Here is a 318-nt window from a genome sequence, read left to right as displayed (position 1 = left end):
GGTTTAACTGGGCCCAGCGGAAAGGTAGGAGGCCACGGGGTGCAACTGGGTGGAGGGCGGCCAGGGCGGCTGTTGCTGACATCTGCGTGCCAGGCGCCTTGGCAGTTTGGGGAAAAACCTTAGACACCAGCAAACCGGCCCGAAAAGCTGCCCGGCCAGCCGGGGGAAAGCGCCGCCAGCTCCCCTGCTCCCCGTGGTGGTCCCTTGGTGGGGCGAGGGCCAGGGGGGCCGGCATCTCCAGGGGCGGCCTGGCTCCAGCAGATCAGGCAGGGGCTTCCCCTCCCCCCCCGACCCCCCCCCCCCCCCCCCCCCCCCGCA

This window comes from Tupaia chinensis, unplaced genomic scaffold, assembly GCF_000334495.1.
Source record: "Tupaia chinensis unplaced genomic scaffold, TupChi_1.0 Scaffold000706_1, whole genome shotgun sequence".
NCBI classification, from domain to species: domain Eukaryota; kingdom Metazoa; phylum Chordata; class Mammalia; order Scandentia; family Tupaiidae; genus Tupaia; species Tupaia belangeri.
The sequence above is the reverse complement of the archived record's forward strand: the minus strand, read 5'-3'. Positions refer to the sequence as shown.